Source organism: Callorhinus ursinus, unplaced genomic scaffold (assembly GCF_003265705.2).
Source record: "Callorhinus ursinus isolate GAN/ISIS: 27379988/994484 unplaced genomic scaffold, GSC_fseal_2.0 scaffold5, whole genome shotgun sequence".
NCBI lineage: Eukaryota > Metazoa > Chordata > Mammalia > Carnivora > Otariidae > Callorhinus > Callorhinus ursinus.
Window position 1 is genome coordinate 65164588 of NW_027397067.1, and position 22540 is coordinate 65187127.

Here is a 22540-nt window from a genome sequence, read left to right on the forward strand (position 1 = left end):
ATAAGATTCAGAAATAAAATGTATTGAATAATTTATGGTTTTAGTTAAGTTCCTACTATTTATCCTTCATTACAAAATGACCACATACGATTTGACATGTTTACATAAAATAATTAATAGCACCTGACCTAGGAAGTTTTGCACAGCAGAGCCTTCCATGGATCTTAATATAGCGATACACAGGCATGAACTCCAAGTATTGGATGTCCCCACGGAAAAAACAGACAAAGACTGACAATACATCTGAAGCATAATTTCCCTCTGGAGTTTATGCGGAATCAACAGAAAAGTCATCAGAAAAATATCTATACTTTGAAATCACTGATGGGGATATATTCATCCATCATTAAGTAAATTGTTACTCTAAGGAAATAATGCATAGATGATATATTTTGAACATCTTTGAGCAAAGTACTTGAGAGGAATCTCTAGAAAGGAGAATACAAATGGTGAGAACCAGTGTGAGAAGTAGTCTCTGACTTCATGGGAATTTCAGTCTATTGGTGACTCAATACCAACTATCTTCACTCCCCCACTTTCATTCATTCTTCAGTATCTGATATCCAGTTTTGGCCCCTATTTGACAGTAGACACTGCTACTTGCCTACTTTAATGTCTGTTCTGTTCCTTTTTTCAATAATACCAGAACTTTAATCTTTATTTAGCTTATCATTCAAGGGACAAAAGAAAGATTATATTCCTAGGAATGTTTGGGGACAGGAATCATTAGAGAGTCTTTACAATTTTATACACTATCTTTCAGGAGTGGCTAGCTGACCTATTGATGAGGTAGGTGACCAACTTTGTGATTTGATATGAGGGCCGCCTCTGCAATGGCACCCTTGCCTAAAGTTCCTTTTGTGATATCCAGACATTTTGTCATAGTGACTGAAATGTCACCACTATTGATACATTCCATAGACTATAAAATGCATACTCATTGTTCAAATTCAAATAAATGTGGGTTTATTATTTTTAACTTTTACCAGCAATAATATACAATCTCTTATTAATAGAAAAAATAAACCTAACTGATACAACAGAAGAAAATTCAAGTTTCCTGAGCATTCCTAACCCCAATGAACAAATTAAGAAAATAAGTTCAAAACACATCTATAACTGTATTCCCTGAATTGGAAATAGAAGGTCTTTGCTTGGGCATTCACTAAGGAAAAAAATCTAAAATTGGAATAAAATGATATTCCTTTCCTAAAAGAAAATCTTTCTCTGCATATGCTTTGGGGAATGGAGGTTATTAATAGCAACAATGAGGAAGAATGGGGCCTCAGGATTTTATTTTAGCCTGAGAGTCTAGAATCTTAGGAAGGAACAGCTACTGAAAAATCTGCATTCCGTATAATCTTTTAGGATAGGTGGATAAGCCCTCTGTCAGAGTTGTAAAGCAGAAGTACTTTCTTTTTTTTTTTTTTTAAAGATTTTTATTTATTTGACAGAGATGGAGAGAGAGAGCACAAGCAGGCAGAGAGGCAGGCAGAGGGAGAGGGAAAAGCAGGCTCTCCGCGGAGCAGGGAGCCCGATGCGGGTCTCGATCCCAGGACCCTGGGATCATGACCAGAGCTGAAGGCAGCCGCTTCACCAACCAAGCCACCCAGGCGCCCCGGAAGTACTTTCTATTTTAGAGGAAGAATTTCTTATCACTTACATATTTAATGAAGGGATTAGCAAAGATGTATTATGCTGATAATTTTAGGGCCTGAAGAATGTATTCATGAATTTAATAAGATCCATTGAAATGAGGATAAGACTTCCACTTGAAAGAATGAGTGATGAGTAAAAGAGGATATATAATTATGAGCTAAATGCACTGCTTTCAGGCAAATACAAGATTAAGTCAAGCCAGACTCCCATCCTCAAGGATTTCAGATTTCTTTAACTCAGAATATATTCAGGATATATGTTTTTTTCCATCTAATCCACCTCTTTCATGCTCTTTTGAAGTTTCTAGCAGGCATATCCAACCCTTATGTTCTTTAGTAAGGTACACTTCACCCTCAATAATATCAATGTTCATGTTTTTCTCTGACAGAAAATAGTCATCTGAAAATCACAGAATCTACAACAGGAACAGGCCTAGGAACACATTTGTACTTCAGCATCTGAAGTCCGTAAAAAACAGTCAACATTGAAAGTCTGAAGAAAGCTATGGATCCCCTTGTTCTGAAAAATCACACGTGTCTGGGTATGGATGTGTATAGACACACACACACGCCATACACACATCTATACACACATCACACACACACCACACACATCTATACACACATCACACACRCACCACACACATATATACACGTACATACATCATACACTCATTACATGTACATATACACACACATCACACACACACCCCATACACACATCTATACACACATCACACACGCACCACACACGTCTATACACACATCATACACGCACCACACACATCTATACACATACATACATCATACACACACTACACGTACATATACACACACTACACACACACACACCACACCACACATACACACAGCACACATACCACACACACACACCACACATACACACACCATACATACTACTCTCACACACACACACACACACACACACACACGCAAATGCACACACCCATTTGATACAACTACTTAGTTAACAAATTTCCCTAAACCCTTCTACAAATTCCTTGGATTCCCAAATTCCAAGAGAACAATTCTAATATTAGGGATTTTACATCTTCTCAAAGTCTTCCACTACTATTGTATGCCTGAATATCTCAATCAAGCTGTTCTCCTCTTTTCTGCAATTTGAATCTTACATTATTAAAATCTAAAATTGCCCCTTAGAAATAGAACTTGATTTTCCCTGCCTGTTGAAAACCTAGTTTTGTCTTGATGTTGCTGCTACATTTTTTTTAACTTTTAGATTTTCTTTTTGATTTGGCAACTATGGCACAGTAATAACTGCTATAATTCATAATTTTTTAAAACATTAATTTTAAAGAAAAATTGTCAACCATATAAACTAGAGAAAGAGCAAATTTTAAAAAGATAATCGATTCATAACTTCTGGAGTTTGGTAATTGAAAGAAGCAATATATCACAAAGGAATGATCAGAGGACAGAGAATCAGGAAATCAAATCCTTATTCTTAATTATACTGCTACACACTAGCCAAGTCTATCTAGAAACTCTAAAGAGTTTGAAAGATTTTCTTATTTTTTTCTTTCCTTTCCTTCCTTCATTTTTTTAATCTTTTTTTCAGCCTCTGGTAGTAGCTTTTAAATATAATAGTATACAAAAGCCCAAAATATAAAAGTGGCATTTTATTAGTATAACCCTATTTTGCATGTACTGAAAATCACCATCTTACAACAATGATCTCATTAATATAAATATTTGAAATACAGAATTATGGAAAGTGTCACAGTTTTATTCACTCTTAGAAGTGATGCCCTTTGAATAAAAGGATAGCAGATTCTCTGAAGCACATGACTGACTGATAAACAGGAATGTTCAATTTGTTAAGCCTTTTGTAGGATAGTAAGAAGGTGAAAACTCAGATAGATGAGAATCCCAAATCTGAATCCAGGCTCTGCCTTTTGACCTCAGACAAGTTATTTAAACTTCCTAATTCTCTGTTTTGTCTTTCAAATGAAGAAAATACTACTACGTTTCTCATATGATATTAACATTAAACAAATGTTAAAAGGGATCAGCTCCGTGTTTAACACATAATAGGCAAAACCGAAACACTTCCTTTCCTCTTTGAAACAGTCACTTCTATTTTCTAGGTTTAAATTTCACAAAATGTGAAAGAAAGATGTTATAATAGATTAAATCATCCATCCAAACAAGCTCAGAATTCTTCAACTAGTTGACTCTCCAGCTAATTTGGGCTCCTGTACCTAGCCTGCCCTGCCGGCATATGTGCTACTTCCTTTAGCACACCAATATCAAGAGAGAGACAGAACAAATCAAGTTCCCATGCACTTTATCAGCGTCTGTAAGTGGCAGGAAGAACTGCAGAAACTGATACTAAAAACTAGACAAAGCTTTGGTTTCTTTAAATATCTAGGTAAAGGAAGAAGTCAGGGCAGAATCAGCATACAGCACTTTCCATGAATTTCCATTTCTCCATCATTATTTCAACAACATTCCAAAGCACACAGCATTACTTACTATCAGAACCCAGCTCCCTTTGGTTGGAGTGTTTCCTGCACTAATTTTTCTCATGCTGAAAATTAATTTTGAGCATCAACCTTTGTCAACTGTGATTCAGAGATCAAGCTGCCCTTTAGAGATTCCACAAAGAATAGTTGCCCAATACTGGAAACTAGAGAGATCATTCAGCTCTTAAGATATGGTGAAAATTCCTGTGGTTTGAAAACCAAGGCTTTCATGTGGCTTCAGGATGCCCTTTGCTTGCTGACTCTTTTGGGAACTCTATATGACTCACTGCCTGGTAGGACAGTTCAAGCCCTCACCAAATAGTGGTACATAATGATCAAATGAATCTAAGTACCATTGTTGCATACCTGGTATGCATTGTTGTGTGCCTGGTATCAAGGTGAGGGACAAAAGTAATGTGAATACAGAATAGAATGGGAGAGGAGCACTTTTGAATGACAAGATACAAAACTTGATTGGACTAGAGTACAAGTAGAACCCAGAACGAATTTGTCATTAGCAGAATTGCTCTGGACTTTAGGCTAAGTATTGAAGGTGTACCACCCAAATCAAGTCTAAGAAAATACTGAAATCCTAGATAAAGTAGAGGTAGAAAATGAGAGAGATGAAGCGGAGGAAAATTAACAGTAGAAACTTAGTGTTTGCCTAGCCTTGGGAAAATCACCCTTTTAAAATACAAATTAATATTTATCAATGTATTTCTGGTCTATAAAGTAAATTTGACAGATGAACTGTGAGTTGTTCCTGTTTTGTCATTTTGCTCAACTTCACCTTATTTTAGGTCTTTACTATGCCAATGACTTAGAAATTATTCCTTTTACCTAAAAATTATCTTCTTTTATATTTTGTGGCTATGAGGAGCAACACGGACAATGCATTGTAGTAGAAAGAGGGGTAGATTTGTAATCAGGAGACATTATTTCCCAGCTTGGCCATCGGCATGTGCATCCTGTAGCTGGTGGGCTCTAGTTGTCCCATATGGGGAAAAGGTCAACCCTCCACAAGCTAATTCATCAAAACATCATTTTTAAAAAAATTTTTTTTGAAAATCTAACTTGATGAATGTACCAATCTACCAAAATCTTGTTTGATGATGATGATTAACATCCTCATAGATGTAAAATCTTATTATGAAAAGAGTGTTTTTGAATGTATCCAGTCAATTTGTAAAAAACATTTTTAAAGGGTTGTTCAACTTGTCAAAGAAAATTACTCGATGACTTCGTTTTTCTCTTAAATTCTCTTTTCTTATGATTAAATCTCATTTGATACGTGATGTCATTCTTTATTGATTTGTTCTTAATCTCTTTGAAGCTGTTTCCAATTTTTCTAACACTTTACCATTTTTAAGGGATTCTTTCCAAATTTTGTTGATCGAAAAATTTTCCATATTTTCATATTTATGTACAAAAAACTTGTTCACGTTATTTAAACAATTTGCAATGTATAATATTAATCTAGTTGGTTTTAACTGTATTTGAAGATTTTTACAAAGGGTCATTAGGCTGGTTTTTATTTTAAGATCACGATAGCTAATTAGGAAACATTCACCGGTCTCTGCCAGCTCCCGGATACTGAATTTTAAAAACTGGTGCAGAGCGAGAGGCCCCTCTGCTGGCAGAAAGACAGGCAGGAAATTCAATGTAAAACACTGCCTGGCTTGCCAACCCCAGAGCAGGGCAGAAGAAGGGAGGCTAGCAGCAGGAGGGGGTATGAAGGTGCTAAGGTCCTCAAATCAAAGCTCCAGAACTTTCACTTTAGCCTTACCAATTTATCCCACCTGAATTGCTGTGGACTTTAAAAGTGAAAGTATAAGTTTGGATAAACTTGGTGAATTAAGTGAACTGGTTGTTTGGCTAAATGATCCTTTGGGCAATGGACCTCTCAGCAAATCAGTGTCAGAATATTCATTTTAATCATAAAATAAAAGGCTATGATTTTAAAATTTTATGATTCAAATCAGCATCCCTCTAAGAGCATATTTGCTAAAGTAGTGTTTTCATCGCCTTCCTCATTAACTCACTTAATGCATTCAGCAAATATTTCCTATCTATCATGTGCCAAGAATTATTTTGGGTGATGGGATGCATTTTGTTAAGAAGTTCACAAATTCAATATTGTGGGTTATATGACAAATCTATATAAAATACAGAAAGAGCAAAAAGGATGGTATTGGTTAATTCCACTGTTGCCAGTAGATGTGGGAATTACAAGGGGTGGGAGGGTATTCAGAAAGTTTCATAGAAGAGACAGCTTTTGACATGACTTTTGCAATGAAGTTGGAAGAGTGGACTCAAGAGGAAAGTGCACCAAGGTTACAGGAAGTACACAATACACAGTTGGTATGATGAAAGGCCAAGTGCAGGGGATGATGTGGTTAGACCACAGACTACAGGGAAGGCAGTAGCCCATTTAGGAAGAATTATGAGTGACTATGCAAGGGTTTGGCGAGGGAGAAAACTAATCAACCATTTTAATGATGGGAATGCAATCTTTTCAGAACTGCGGTAGATAACTGGAGTGGGCTGAGGCAAGATCTTAGCCAGAGAGCAGTAAAAGGACTATTGCAATAGTCATCAGGGATGAGCTAATGCAGTAGTTTCATGCTGCCATATGCAGACTGATGAGATATTTGGAAGGTCAAAGATGGCTTATAATATGGTTCAATATCACAAGGAAAGGAATTCTAATTTGGAGATGTTGATTATAAAGTTCTGGGATATATTACCAAAGTCCATGGACTATCCATTGGCTTGTGACCTGGCACAGAACTGTCTCAGATTTCTTAGCACGTCAGCTGTGAGTACTGAACGCGATCACACTCTTTGAAGAGATAAACTTTCAAGTAAATGTGTGCATTACACACTTACTTGTATTACTTATTTTTATTCTTGCTTCTCATCTACTCTTGATAAGGAAAAGAGAGGCAGATCCTAGCCAGTAGATCCTCCCAATATTAGAAATCTCAAGGAGGAGGTTTCTTATATTATGCTAGTAGAGGGGAAGAAGATTAGGAGCTCAGTTCAGTGATTTGTGAACCCCCTAAGTTAACAGGACGTATTACATCTAGTTAAAAGAGAGTCTTCACTTCCGCAGCAGATCCCAAGATATTCCAACAGCTCCCAAAAGATGAAACCAGTGAGTTGAGCAGGACTGACCTTTTTCTCAAGCAAACTATAGTCATGGTTTTTTCAGTCACCACCAGGTATGTCTAGCTGGGTCTTGGTCTGTCCCATTCCAAAAACCTCTAATTCCACACACACTCCTACATCACCAAAACCAGTCGTATAACTATTTTAGAGTTCTACTAATTTAGTCAGTAGTCTAGTGACCTTCTACAGGAAGACTTATTAAACTAGTGAGAGCAGAGTGTACTATGTGCATATGATGCTATCAACAAAAAGACACTAAAATAATTACTCAAAAAAGATGGAGGTTTTATTTATCATTCATGTAACCGTTCAAAATTGGCCAGGGATCCATGGTGGTCAAGCAACTCTGCTCATTTGTCCAAGGTTCCAAATTAATTCTATCTGTGTTGCTCCATCACTCCTTAGGGTTTGGGCCTTGTCTGAGTAATTGAAGCTACTAGCTTATCAACACATGTTAAAGTTCCAGTATTATGGAACGTAAAAGTAAGCCCATGGACAGTTATTTAAGAAGACCAAGAAGTTGTATACATCACTTTAGAAATGTGTAATATGTGATATGTATAGAAATATGTTTTATATATAACATATATGTGCATACATAACTATGTATAGGTGTATATGTGTGCTTGTGTGAGTTTGCAACTGTAAGTGAAACTAAGAAGAAACAAGGTAGGAAAAAAATTGCGGTTGCAACTGTAAGTGAAACTGTAGAGATACTAAGCTCATCTACAGAGTGAAAAGAGAAGATTATCAAGCACACATTAAAAAAAAAAGGACTAAATTCTCCAAAGAGCAAACTGAGGCAAGACTAAGAAGAAACAAAGTAGGAAAAAAATTGTGGTTCGTGTAAATTGAAAGAAAAGAAGTTTTGAGAAATTCTGGATGCCACAGTGAAGCAAAGCAAAATGCTAGATTAGCCAATTAAGTGATTATTAGATATCTTGGTCATTATCAAGTGGGGCATGGAACCATAAAAACAAAAAAAAACTATTTTTTTTGAAGAGTGAAGATGATTACATAGATCAAGCATATGTAGGGAGATCTGCAGACTGAATGAAGTTTAAGTGAAAAAACTGAGTTAGATATACAAAGATGAGGTGGCTTTGTATTTGATTTGTAGCTTAGAGAACCATACAGATTTATCTTGCTAGGTTGTACTGCATTCTGGCACAAATTTATATAATACATATATCATATATGTATATAATACATATATGCATGTATAATGTATATAATAAATAACAATATATAATGTATATAATGCATATATATGATACACACTATACTCTGACATAGATTTATATAATATTAAAAAAAAGACTTACATAATATTAAAAAAAGACTTACACAATATTATAATAATATTATAATATCCAAATTTTATATTGGAGAGAGGATTTGGAGAAATTTTCTGGTGAACTTGGTTCTTTCCTTATACCTAATTGAGGTAGAAATAATTTTGCCTCAAAAATGCCCATTCTGCCTTCCCAGATCATGGCTATCCTGTGAAGAGTGAGTTAAAGGAAATTCTTGGAGTGTTGAGTTGAAAAGGATAGATGAAAGGTTTGACAGTTAAAAAAGGGTGTTATGCTGAGTGAAATAAGTCAATCAGAGAAAGACATGTATCATATGACCTCACTGATATGAGGAATTCTTAATCTCAGGAACAAACTGAGGGTTGCTGGAGTGGGGGTGGGGTGGGAGGGATGGGATGGCTGGGTGATAGCCATTGGGGAGGGTATGTGCTATGGTGAGCGCTGTGAATTTGTAAGACTGTTGAATCACAGATCTGTACTTCTGAAACAAAAACGCAACATATTTTAAGAAAAAAGAAAAAGAAGAAGATAGCAGGAGAGGAAGAATGAAGGGGAGTAAGTCAGAGGGGGAGACGAACCAGGAGAGATGATGGACTCTGAAAAACAAACTGAGGGTTCTAGAGGGGAGGGGGTGGGGGGATGGGTTATCCTGGTGATGGGTATTAACGAGGGCACATTCTGCGTGGAGCACTGGGTGTTATGCACAAACAATGAATCATGGAACACTACACCAAAACAAATAATGTAATATATGGTGATTAACATAACAATAAAAAATTTTAAAAAAAGACTCAACGGGATGAAGCCAAAGAGAAAAATCAAAAAAAAAAAAAAAAAGGGAAGGGAAAGTTCCTTCTCTAGAATGAGATGGATTTCCACACACAAGAAAATCTCACCATTCATCTTGACTCTTTCCTTCACAGGTAAGACGGCGGATACCCAGACAGATGCAATAACCAGCAGGTAATCTGAAATAGAGCCTTTTAGCCTTTTTTTTTTTTTTAGTGCTTCACATAGTTTTGATAAATTTGTCAATTTTGAGTTCTTTTCAGGTCCTCCTTGCCTTATTTAAATGTTTGTGTCCTGAGTCAGTCATGAGTCTCTAAGGGAACTAATTGAATAAAATGCTATAGGACTATGAGACTATGTTCTGTGTAGCATATCTCTTGGTCACTTTTTTCTTTATTAATTTTTCTCTCTCATAACTTATTATACTTTTTACTCAGACATGACCTATCTCTAAGCCTCTAAATCTCTCTCTGTTATCAGATAATATTAGACAGTGCTCAGGCTGAGCTCTGCATGATGCCCACTGCAGCATCCAAGTTAAACAACCACGTAATTATCACTCTCATCAAAATAGGTGAAAAAACAAACAAACAAACAATGTTCTCTGCATGGTCAAATCAAATCTTTACTTTCAAATACAATGAAAGATTATTTTCACCTTTTTCCAGAACAGAAATTCTAGCCCTGCTTTATTGAACCCCATCCCAGTGACTCAGTTTTTTTACAGGCCTGCTCACCAGTTCTCTGTTTCAGATGTTGGTGACTGAGGAACAACACTCACCATTTACTCCACCCCAAGGGACTTCTTGGTAAATATCAAGCAGCAGCAGATGGGAGCTATTGGGACCAAACCAAGACTCTGCTTTTCCAGATCACTGCCTATAAAAACTTGAGTATCATGGAGAAAGCAGAGCTCTGTTATGTTTTTCTTAATGGATAAAGATAAAACCATCATTAAAGGGAAGGATATTGATCACACAATAGGCTCTTCTAGTCAGGATTGTTATAGTGTCCAAAGCCACTAAAATGTCATCATTTTAGATTTGCAACTGCTTTCAATAAGCATTTAGTGTCTTTATAATGTTTGGCTTCCATCTGTCAGCCATGAGGTGGGGTTGGCTTCATGTGCAGTCAGCTGGACTGTTATTCTTGGGGATTCTAGGTAGGACCTTTGCAATATGTGATTTTTGCCTGAAGGAGGCCCTTATAAGGACTCCAACAAATGGCCCAGAGAAATACGAAGTCTCTTCTACCATTTCTCAGCCCCCCTGGAAGCTCATCAATACAGAGAAGCCTGTTGTGCCTTTCTGCCCCAGCTGGACTAGGCTCAGCCATCAGGTCCATCTCTATGAGCCCTTGGAACTTTTTTCTCCAGTTTATTGACTTTTATTGATTACTAAATTAACATTGTAAAAAGAGAAAAGGATAAAGAGGGAAATTAATGTATCTAAAATCTAACTACTCAAAAATAACCATTATAAAATTTTTCGTGTATTTTTTTCTCTCTTTCTCTTATTTTTTTTTTCCTGTCTTTCCTCTCTTCCTTAAAATAAGGAAGTGGGTGATTTTTAAAACATCCATCCAATGTGATATGTTACAATTTTTGTTTTTCCAGCCTTTTCCTTCCTGGTACCTACTCCTCTAAAGGCCCAAATTCACAGAAATTATGATTGAGTTCCTTCCTCCAAGTTTTGCTGGCAATTTAATTTCCACCACTTAACCAGAATAAGGAATTTTCACAGGGTAAGGATATGTGGTACATTACAGGAAGTGCATGCAGTTCAGGGTGGTGGTTCAGAAATTTGGGGGTATGCATAGGAACCACATACTTTTCATATTTTCTTTCTCTAAGACACAACAAAAAGCTTCATGAAAGGGGCTATCTTTTACCTTTTAATAAAGCTTACAAATCAGAATTAAAAATAACATTTTGAGCTCTTGATCCATACTGGCAAAGTGCTTGAGAATATTGAGAAAGGACTGAGAACATTTTAATGCCAAAAAAGTAAAACTGATAAAGAATATAGATAGACCACATGCACATACATGCACAAACACACCAAATTTACAACATTATACAGATAGCCATTCATCATATATCAACAAAATGCAAATAAAACCCAATACTATATATAATGTATATATAAAATACATAATATATATACTATATCAAATAGATGTACATATATAATCATGTATGTGTGTACTATTAATGCTCTTTATCAATTTTACCTTTTTGACATAAAAATGTTTATATACTTTCGTCCTGTAAAATCATGTTTAGGAATCTATTCTGAGGGAGTACTTAAAGATGTGGTCTGAAATATATATTTAAGCATATGCATGAAAGCATTCATATTGGTGGTGAAAAATGCAAAGCAGTCAAGTAAGTAAAAATAAGGAAGTGGGTGATTTTTAAAACATCCATCCAATGTGATATGTTACAACTTTTGCTTTTTCAGCCTTTTTCTTCCTGGTACCTACTCCTCTAAAGGCCCAAATTCACAGAAATTATGATTTCCTTCCTTCCTCCCAGTTTTGCTGGCAATTTAATTTCCACCACTTACCCAGAATAAGGAATTTTCGCTGGGTAAGGGAAGAAGCACACCCCAAAACTTCAATCCTTATTGATGAAGTATCCCCCGAGTTAATTAAGAAAAGGTCCATTCTCTTCTACACGTTTTATAGGGCACCACAAGAAAGAACGAGGTAAGATTTTATACCTCCGACAGTAGAGTTAGCTTTTCTGGAGACTTTGAAACAGGTGTATTTTTCCATCTTCCTTATCTTTTGCTCAGGCCACCCTCATTTCCTCTCTCCCACATCCTCTACCACTTCTACAAAGGAATTTTTGGCCTCCATGTTGACCCGTGGACTTGGCTTATAAGGTCCCTTCTAAGACATTTCATGATTCAAGCCATTTTTTTTCTTCCAATTTGTTCCATAGACTATCTGCACCTGAATCATCCATTATGGGCTTGAATGACACCACTTAGAAGCAGAGCAAGAGAAAGGCCACCACGTTATTTGAATCTCTGAATCCAACCAGCCCTGAAAGTTTCTCTTCTCCTGAACTTGCAAGATAAAAGAGCTAATAAATCTTATTTTAGCTAGCTTGAGTTGGAGTTCTATTAATTTCTATATATAATGTTAATCATTTGATTTGAAAGTTGAGGCCAGAATTGCAGTGTTGAAAGTAACATCCAAAACAAGGAACTGATTGAGATAAAATGAACTGGAGATCCTTCGAGGGGGGGAAGAGGGAGTCCATTTCTGGTTACACATTAGGAAAAGAGATAGTTAAACTTTTATCTGGATTTCAGTCTATATGCATACCAAACCTAGAAATGTAGAGAACTTGGCAGAAAAATCTCAGATTTGGGGATATATCAGTTGTTTCTTATTGTCTTCAGTAGAATCCTGATAGAAAAAAACCAACTTCCATCTAAGGTAATATGTCTGACCCGAGGAAGAGTATTATATGCAGTTCTTTTCTTTTTTAAGAGAGATCTTCTACCTGATGCCAACAATATGAGGGCATGGGATCAAATAATCCTTTGGTTTCCAGAAGTAAAACAAAGAAAACAAAACATTTTGCAATAAGCAATTAGTCAATAAGTACAGCGGGGATTTATTTTTTGGACCCAGGAGTATTTATAAAAATGTGTCATATTGTTTTTTCCTCCACCCCTCCATCATCTCCTGCTCTTGACTCCAATGGCAGAGGTAATAATTGGGAGGCACCTTATGACAGGGAAACACTTTTTATGGGAGGCACCTTATGACAGGGAAACACTGAGCTATGCTTCATCATGCATGCCAATACTTTACACAGTCTCTAGGTAGAAAAGATAATGGATGTCATTTCTCTGAGGACTAAAAGAAAGGATAGAAATTACAGAAGACTATCACGTGGAAAAAGAAACAAGTGCATGATCCAGATTCAACAATTAAGGATTTACAACATTTCTAGAATTCATTTCTAATCCATGGTGTTTATTATAACAAAACTGACTAGCTGCCTAACAGGGTGCTACATTTCTATCTGAGAAACTCCAAACAACGTTACACAAAAAAACTGAGATTGTTTTTTTACTGCATAATCTAGCCAATTAAAATGAATGGCTTCCTGTCCCTTATTATGTTCACTTAAAATGCCCTGAGTTATGTCATTCATGGCCAGAGAAAAATACAATTATCCTAGGAAGCATTTCTGTATGTTGCCAGATTGTCAAACCAAGGAACTCGCTCTATTATCAGAGGAGAGATTATTCCTTAGCCTAGGCAAGAAACAAGCGAAATCTTCTATACACCAACTTATTTACTTACTACCTATTATTTATTTATTGTGTGTATGTGTGTGCATACTTGTGCATGTGTACACACCTGTCCTTGGAGATTTAATGGTGTTCTCCCTGGACCTCTATATTTTGAAAGGTTTTTCAGCAGCTATATGTTTAACTGTAGGGTGCAGAAGATGGAACCACATTTGCCCTAACAGAGGCATGAAGATCACCTCAAATTCCTTTAAGCTGGAAGCAGATACTGAATGTGATTACAGACCGTCTCCATAGGGAAGGGTAAGAGTAGTGTGTGTGTGTGTGTGTGTGTGTGTGTGTGTGTTCAGCCTGCTGGTCTACCCTACAGATTTCAGATTTGCCATTCCCCATAAACAGCATGAGCCAATTTGTTAAAATCTCTTTGTAAATGCCTATATATATAAAAGTATACATACTCATAAGTACATAAACTTATATATATAACATATATATAGCTGAGTACAAACATTTTGTATGACAATTTGGTAGTTTTTTTTTACAATGTGGTAGTTTCTTTTTTTTAAGATTTTATTTATTTGACAGAGAGAGACACAGCAAGAGAGGGAACACAAGCAGGGAAAGTAGGAGGGGGAGAAGCAGGCTTCCCGCGGAGCGGGGAGCCCGACGCAGGGCTCGATCCCAGGACCCCGGGATCATGACCTGAGCCGAAGGCAGATGCATAACGACTGATCCACCCAGGCGCCCCACTGTGGTAGTTTCTTAAATGTCAAATATGCATCTACCATATGATCCAGCCATTCCACTCCTGATATTTACTTAAGAGAAAGGAGAGAATGTCCAAAGACTTATAATGAAAATTTATAGCTTTATTTGTATTATCCAAAAACTAGAAACAATCTTCAACAGGCGAATGAATAAGTAAACTGTGGTAAAAATCATACAATGCAATATACTCAGCAATAACAAATAGATAAAACTCTTGGTACATAGTACTAATAGATAAATCACAAAATAATTATCCTGAGTGAAAGATGCCAGACAAAAAGGAGTACATACTATGTAATGTCCTGTATATACAAGTCTAGTATATATAGGAGTTATTATTTCCTATGGACACACTATGTACTTTTCAAATTATAACTGTTGGTTTACAAATGGGCCTCATCATGTCTCTCTTTGCTTAACTTTGAGTTGCTTATGGGCAGTTAAAAAAGATATTCATACTTCTATTCATTGTTTTTCTTACTTTACCTGATATGTTGTAGGCTTTTAGTAACTATTGACAATATTATCGAATTCCTAAAAGGTAGTATCTTCCAAAATCTTATGGGTAAATGAATAACCTATTGCTTTTCAAAAAAGAATTCAAACTCTGCTCCATTCAGCTGTAATGACTATTTTAATTCAAGTTCAAATTCAAGGGCATACAACAAATTCTACTACTAGGAAATGCAAGGTCTTTATGGGCTAATTGGGGGTGGGAATTGGTCTCACTGTAACATTCACTGTTCGTTTCTTAATTCATTCAAAAATTGAATTCAAAACTTTTGGTCCCCCCCCCCCCCCCCGCACCATAGGAACAACCAGATGACAACACTGGCTGTCTTCATTGAGGCCCATAGAGACCCTCCAAGATTCCTTGACGCTATGCGATCCTCAACTCATGCAAGCTGCCAAGTATTGTCTGTAAAACAGGAGGAGGATTGTGGGTGCCACAGACCATCTGTGGCTTTAGAACAAATGTTGTTTTAAGAAATGTCTTCTCATTTTTATAAATTTATCCTTTCTTGTTAAATATTTTGTTAATAATTATCACACCATTTTAACTATGAATTTTGCCTGTTTTAAATTGAGTTTTACAATTAATTAAATAGGAGAAACCACAACCATTTATTTAAAAAAATGAAAAAAAATAAATGCCTTCTCTATGACTTATGTCAGAGAGACAGTGTATCAGTAACCATCAAGCAGATTTGGCATTAATGTAGATGAAAGAGCTGAGATGGTGAGCACTTGACTGGAAACTAGTAATCACTATGGCGAAGTCTTCCCCATTCAAACAAGAGGAGCCTTTAAAGACAACGGTGCAATTTGCAAACTTTGGTTGAGAATGTGCCTTTTGAGACTCTCTTTTGGAGCTGCATTTTATGAGTTGCTGAAAACAGACCCTAAATAATACTTGTAGTGATCATAAGATTTTTCTTCCCCTGTTTACAAATCAAGTTCTAAATGCCATTAAATCCATTCATCTCTCAAAAATGCCCGGATTTGCCATTTCTGAACATCATCCTAACAGGTTGGTTCTTCTGTTCTTTCATATTTGTGTTAGTGTTTGGGACATTTAAAATAGTGTTAAATTAATCAAGTTAATAGTAGCAAGGCTGGGTTGGCAGCACTGTATTAATAAAGACCATTTTGTATTTCTACAGTGTTCTTTCTTTAAGGAAACAAAAGCTCAAACACTGGGGCTTTCAATAATCTTGAAGATGAATATCTTAAAAAAGAAAGAAGGATATTGTGCAAGGCATCTTTCTGGAAAGCATTCCAACACTCACACTTTCAATTACTAACTTATAATCAACCATGTGCCAGGCACTGAGATACAAGCATGTATAACAAAGAAAGCTTTAACTTAGCAAAGAGAGATAATCAGGTAAACACTTAATTGCTATAGAATGGTCATAGTACCATAATTATGTAGAAAATCACATGCAGAGGTTCTCAACTGTTTTCTCTCCCTAACACATGAGGGATAAGACACAATTCCATCAGTAAACAGTTGCTCCTAAGGTCAAAAATAGGAAAAAAGGCAAAAAAAAAAAAAAAAAAAAAGAGCAGTGTACACAAACATGACCGGGTATAGAGACAACTAAATCTCACTCATATGGTTGGAATGCAGAAGGTAGGATATGAAGAAAGGAGTATAAATTGCGTGGAGACCCAGTGGGATACAAAATCTGAAACATTCTGTATATCACAGTAAAAAGTTGGTGCTTAACCGAGGTTAATAAGACCCACAGAAAAATTTTACATGAAGAAAATACATTTCCATTCAGAAATTTCTATCAGTGGCATTGTAAAGAACATTTTTAAGAAGGACAGCTACATCTAGGACATGGACAAAGCAGCAGGATAGTTTCAAACGCACAGCACTAATACACTAATATAAATTTAATGCTGCTGTTACTTCCTGAAAGAGCACTGACATCAAAATCAATTGTGTTCTCAGTCATGACCAAAGTCATCTTTGCCGTTAAGCTAGGGAAACTTGGGGACTTATCTACCAGGCTTTTCTTATTCAAGTATAATTAACACACAGTGTTATATTAGTTTCAGGTATACAACATGATTCAACAATTCGATACATTTCTCAGTGCTCAGGAAGAGAAGTGTACTGTTACTCCCCATCACCTATTTCCCCCATCCCCCACCCACCTCCCCTCTGGTAACCATATCTGTAGTTATAAGTTGGTTTTTTGGTCTCTTTTTTTCTTTGTTCATTTGTTTTGTTTCTTAAATACCACAGATGAGTGAAATCATATATGTTGTTCTCTGACTTATTTCACTTAGCATTATACCCTCTAGATCCATCCACTTTGTTACAAATGGCAAGATTTCATTTTTATGGCTGAGTAATATTACACACACACACACACACACACACACACACACCCCAAATCTTTATCCATTCATCTATCAAGTTGCTTCCATATCTTGGCTACTGTAAATAATGCTGCAATAAACCTGCAGGTTTTTCTGAATTAGTGTTTTGTTTTCTTTCAGTAAATACCCAGTAGTGGAATTACTGGATCATATGCTAATTCTTATTTTTAATTTTTTGAGGAACCTCCATACAGTTTTCCACAGTGGCTGCACCAATTTACATTCCCACCAGCAGTGCACAAGGGTTCCCTTTTTTCCTCATTCTCACCAACACTTGCTATTTCTTGTCGTTTTGATTTTAGCCACTCTGACAGGCATGGGGTGATATCTCATTGTTGTTTTGATTTGTTTCCCTGATATTTAGTAATCTTGAGCATCTTTTCATGTGTCTAATGCCTATCTGTATGATTTCTTTGGAAAAATATCTATTTGGGTTCTCTGCCCATTTTTTTAAACTGGATCATTTGTTCTTTTGGTGTTGAGTTGTAGAAGTTCTTTATATATTTTGGATATTAACTCTTTGCCATATATATATCAATTGCAAATATTTTCTCCCAAAGGTTGCCTTTTTATTTTGTTGATGGTTTCCTTTGCTGTACAAAAGCTGTTTATTTTGGCAGAGTCCCAATAGTTTAATTTTGCTTTATTTCCATTGCCAAAGAAGACAGATCCAGGAAAGTGTTCATATGACTAATGTCAAAGAAATTACTTTCTAACTTTTCTTCTAGGAGTTTTGTGGTTTCAGGTGTCACATTTAGGCTGTCAACCCATTTTGAGTTTATTTTTGTGTATGGTGTAAAAAAATGGTCCAGTTTCATCTTTTGCATGTAGCTGTCTAGTTTTTCCAACACCATTTGTTGAAGAGATTGTCTTTTTCCCATTGCATCTTCTTGCCTCCTCTACTAGTTATTTTGATAAGTCCCTTTTTGTATTTTCCGGGTTACCTAAATGTAGTATTGTGGAATTACTGATCCTCTCCTCGTGAAAAAGGCAGAGAGTCCAGTTACTCCCGTATTTCTGAGAGGCGCAGAGAATGAGAAAATACCACCATTTCTTTCTACGTGCTCTCAGAAAGGACACTTTGCCTTCCAAGATGTGTAGGGATGTGAACACCGTTAAAAGGAATTCAAAGTGTCTGCTTGTTCCTTATCTAGAAAATGGGATAATTCCTACTTTGCCAGACTATTGTTCACAATTACAGAAATACATTCAAAGCGCCCAGATTAATGTCTTTTATAATAGATCTTAACAAATCATAATTACTTACATAGATCATTGCTGAAATTCTGTAAATTATTCTTATAAAAAGAGGCCAGGAACCACAGGAACACCTGGGATAAAGATGTATAGAAATCTAAAGAGGAAAGGGACGTGAGCAAGGAGGATTCAATTATGTTATTCATGAGATTTCATAACGTTTGACAGAACTTCTGACACTCTGAAACATGTGGTTTTTTAAGACATGTGGTAGTGAAAGAGGGGGTGGGAGAACGGGGGCAGATAAGGGTCTGAGTGTAGAGCTGTGATGTCTGTCAGGATGGTAACTATCAGAAGAGATTAGCAGGCATCTAAAGAAGATAGCCGGGGTTGAAAGCACCAACAGAGGGAAGATAAATGTCAAGAAACTTAGAAATGAAGGGTAAAATCCAATGTTATCACTGGAGTTGCTGAAAGACAGCCACAATGCTCCTATGAAGCTCCCAGAACCGAAGTAGTCAAAGAAGGCACATGACAAAGATGGGGAAATCCTGTGCAGTAACAGAAGTGGAAGAAACCACTTTAGGAATCCCCTTGGCAGACGAACTGAACAGCAGTCTCTGGAAGACAGACCCTGTGCTTGCAAGTTACAGCCAAACGAGGTCATCCCCAGACTCGCAAGTTAAGACACAAGAAGCTTGGAGTTCATCTGTGCTTCTCCCTTTTCCACACCTCTGAGATTTTCTACCCAAACTCAATCTTTCCACCACCATTGGGTCATTATCTTTATATAGAGAATACACATCTACTACTTTCTCGGGAACTCCAAATTTAAATTTGGGAAGAATATCCGTTCATCCACTCGACCAGGAGGCTAGGCTCTGTGTTGGTTTCTGAGAATAACAGTGAAAAGACAGGCATGGTGTCTATTTAATGGGACACTGCATTCTAGTAAAGAAGACTAATATTAAATGACTAATCACACAATTACTTAATCCTTAAGTAATTAATGTAGGGTAAAATGTGGGGAGGCTGCCAGAATGTATACCATTGTATTCATTATTGCTTTTTATTCAGTAAGAAATGGAAAGCCATTGAATAATTTAAGACAGGGCCTGTTATGGTGATATTTGTTTCTTGGAAGGGATCACCTGGTCAGAACAGTTTCTATTTACTGATTAAAGCTCACTTTAGGCTGGTAGCCCATCATTGTCATTCATTAGAATACAGTCCGCCTGGGAGCCAGAGGCATTTATGCTGCTAATTGGAACCAACAGTTCTCAGCTGTAGCCCACCTCCTCCCCCAGCCCCATCTTCTGGGCTCCAACCATGCATGGGAGATTGTGGTGGAATGGAGCAAATTGGCCTCGCACCAAGTCCCTGACTCACTTTTGCTTGTGCTTTGAACCTCAAGCTCTTCTCTTTCTTGAGAAACTCAAGACCTGTCCAGAAGACAAGGCCAGGATAGACGGCACACCACACCTCCATCCTCCATCTCTCTGACCCGCGTACCACAGACCCTGTGAAAACACGCGTGCGCGCACACGCACACACGCACATGCACACGCACACACGCACACATGCACACACACAAACTCTGTATGTCTCTAGATAAAATCTTCCATGTATAGCACTTCATATAAATGATTAGATCTTGTATGTTTGTGTTTTGCTCTATTCCTCATAAAAGAATCTCAAAGAAACGCCCATAAACACAAATTTAAAGAAATTTAACTTATTTCCCTTAAGGCTTCCCAAAAAAAGGTGAAATACTAAGAAGATGGGTATAGACAAGTTGACACATCCTTTCAACTATAAAGAATTCCTACCTACTCTTTTAGAAATCTGTGGAAGTACACATCAAATTGAAGAATACATTTACTAATTCCATTCTAGGAAATGTATTTATTCTGTAGGCCCTTTGATAAGAACTTAGTACACCAAAGAATAAGGGGTTTTACAAAGGAGTATAGAGCGTCCCACCTTAGTTGCATCTCAAACCTGTCATGACTCTTACATAACAGTTAAGTATAAAATGAGGGGCACCTGGGTGGCTCGATTGGTTAAGCATCCAACTCTTGGTTTCAGCTCAAGATCTCAGGGTGGGGTGATGGAGCCCCACGTGGGGCTCCACGCTCAGCAAGGAGTCTGTGCCTCTCCCTCCACTCCTCCCTTGGCTCTCTCTCTCGAATAAATAAAAATCTTTAAAAAAAGTGTCTGTCTCTGATATTCCTTTCAGAAAACAAGGAACATGTATTGTCTCCGTATCACTTATTACTACCTGAAAGTTTATACAAATATACATATATTTTATTTATCATCTACCAATCATTTATCTTTTGGCCTGTTTCCCTTCATTTAGATTATCATATCCATGAAGTTTTCAGTACCTGCAAGAATCCTGGACTGTAAATATATATTGACTCCTCTGATCCATGAATGGTATATTTCTCCATTTATTGGGGGCTTAATTTTTCTAATATTTCAGTTTTTCACAGTTCAGTAATGCACTTATTTAATGAAATTTAAACATTCATGGGGGCATGTGGGTGGCTCAGTCAGTTAAGCATCTGACTCTTGGTTTTGGCTCAGGGCATAGTCCCGGGTCTTGAGATCAGCCCCGAGTCAGGCTCCACAGTCAGTGGAAATTCTGCTTGATATTTCTCCCCCTCGGTCCCTCTCCCCACTTGTGCACGTGTGTGTGTGTGTGTATGTGTGTGTGTGCACTCTCTAATAAATCTTTTGAAAATATTCATAATTCTTATGTTATTGTTTTTAAAATTGTAATTTCCAACTAGTATAGTATATTGAAAATCAATTTATTTGGGGCCCTGATCTTAATAGCATTTTTACTGCTTCTTTTGGATGTGTTTTTTCTTTTCCTAGTTTCTTAAAATGCAAGTTTAAATCATTACTTTGATAACTTTGAAGCTATAAACTTTTCAAAACACCACTTAAGCATTATTCCATAAATTTGCAATGCTATATTTCAATTTTACTTCAATTTAAAATATTTCTGTATCTTTCTATGATTAGCTATTTGATCCACAGTTTATTTTTAAGTGTACAGTAAGAATCCTGGGTATTTGGCCATTTCCACATATCTTTGTGTTCATGATTTCTAGTTTACTTTCACTCTGGTCAGAGAATATACTTTGTATTGTTTCAATCCTTTCAGCTTATTGAGACTATTTTTGTGGCCTAAGATATTCTTTGTTGATTCTACCATTAACAGTCAAAAAATGACATGTTTGTGTATGTATACATATATTTTACATATATTTGGTCAAATTGGCTGATAGTGATGTTTGTGCCTTCTATATACTTACTTTCTAAGTCATTTGTTAACACTGACGTGTTGGGGCGCCTGGGAGGCTCAGACGGTTGGGCGTCTGCCTTCAGCTCAGGTCATGATCCCGGGGTCCTGGGATCGGGTCCCGCATCGGGCTCCCTGCTCCTTGGGAGCCTGCTTCTCCCTCTGCCTCTCTCTCTCTCTCTGTCTCTCATGAATAAATAAATAAAATCTTTAAAAAAATTTAAAAAAAAAACACTGAAGTGTTGAAATCTTCATGTGTAATTGTGGATTTATTTCTAAGTTCTAATAGTATTTACTTGATATATTTTGAAGTTATTTTATTAGGTATATAGCTGTGAACTGACCCTTTTATCATTATATATTATGCCCTTATTTATCCTTCTTTATCCCTGATAATATTCCCTATTCTGGTCCACTTTTTCTGATGGAAACAACACCACTATAATTCTTTTTAAATTTTTTGTGTTTTTCTAGCATCTTTTTCAATTCTTTTACTTTTAACTTACATATATTTTCATATTTAAAGTGGTTTTCCTGCACATAGCATATAGTCGGTTCTTGGGATTTTTTTTTTTATCAAATTTACCATCTCTCTTTTTTTTATTGATGTGTTTAGAACAGAGTTGGTAAACTTTTCTGTAAA